Here is a 1578-nt window from a genome sequence, read left to right as displayed (position 1 = left end):
GCAGGGAGCTCAAGAGCAGGACCTAAAAGGCAAAATGCTTCTTTTACTTGATAGATATGGCGGCCTTTCGGAAGAGAGCTTTGGTAGCCCTTTAATTGGCATAGATCAAGCGGGCCGTGAGAGGGAGAAGATGTATAATTTGTCACAGCTGTTCCTCTAGCTTTTTGTCACTTAAGAAGAAGGTAGTAGAAGAGAAGAGTCAAGAGTTACTGTATCAATTCACCCGTTTCTGGGTGAAGTAGAGCAAAAAAAATTGGTTCACCCATTTTTGGGTGAACCAGAACGGGCGGAGTATGGTCAATTTGCCAGACCCACCCGTAGGCACGGAGGGTGTGGTCTGGCTACGCGAGACTAGTCGTTACCCGAGACCGCGTAGGCGTAGTCGAGGGTAAAGCAGTCGTCCTGTCTGTGTGTTCGCTTTGACCTCCACTTTTGAGCTGACACTGCTTTCTTGTCTTGTCCTGGAGAGTCTTATAATCAACACTGACTCTAGTAAAAGTTATTCTCCGTCTTGGGAATCCTTGATTTGTCTTTTCCGTGGTAAAAGAAGCTGGCAAAGTCGCTAAACGTAGTCGGCTCTCCTGCAGCTCTTTCGTAGTGAAAGCAAAAGAGCAACAGGGCAGATAAAACAATAAAGCAAAGCCTCATCTTTCATTAATATGAGAGGAATTGCTCCAATCTTCTTCATTTTAAAGATATGATAGCCCAAACTTTCATACCTTGTGAGTTTAGACGAGGCTCTCTTCTCCCGAGGTAGCGGCCAGAGTCTTTTAACATTAAGGACTAGATAGCAGTTTGTATGCAACAAATAGAGCCTAACAAATGTATGCTAAACTGTTTAAAAGTCGAGAAAAACCAAAGCTTTCTTCGCCACATAAGGCCATGTGCCACCATTTACTGTGTGTGGGGGTGGAGCATGGCTTGATTGAGCCACACCTTGATTGCAGCCACACCTTTACATTGCTGCAGCTAGCTAGCAGCAGTGCAGCAAATATGCTGGAGCTCTTTGTCTAAAAAAACAAAAAATTCTCTGTCTGTCTCAAAACATTCACTAAGTTTTAATAAATCTAGTACATGCTGAAGCTTCTTCTTTGTGTCAAAACTTTCACCAATCATTTTCTCTTAATTTATTGAAACTGTTACATACAGATTGTGTCGAGGGTACGCACTTTAGTGCTCTCGTTCATTCATTCTGTGTGCTAGATTTTGTCTTTGAGAATGTATATCTTTATAATCGCGTGCTCTAAATCTGTGAGAGCTTCTCTTCTGTTAGGAAAAGTCTTGCTTTACTGCCTTGAGATGTTTAGAGAGCAGCTCTAGCTAGTAGAAGCTTTTTATCTCACGAGAAAATGCCCAGCAATAGCGGTAGTACTCTGGAGGTAAATGAGATTCTTTTCCAGTAGATCAAGACTAGTTATTGTTTTAATATTTGTGGGACTCTTTAAATCTTTCTTGTTGGTGAGTTATAGCTTCTTGAATTTCAATCCGAGTGAACTGTAGGTAGTCTAAAGGTCCTAAACTCTCTCAAATCACTCAGTTTACATCTAGGCAACAGTATTTGTGCCATTATAATCAGTG

Source organism: Amphimedon queenslandica, unplaced genomic scaffold, assembly GCF_000090795.2.
Source record: "Amphimedon queenslandica unplaced genomic scaffold, v1.1 AMPQUscaffold_12742, whole genome shotgun sequence".
In the NCBI taxonomy this organism is placed as follows: domain Eukaryota; kingdom Metazoa; phylum Porifera; class Demospongiae; order Haplosclerida; family Niphatidae; genus Amphimedon; species Amphimedon queenslandica.
This window is presented reverse-complemented; position numbering follows the sequence as displayed.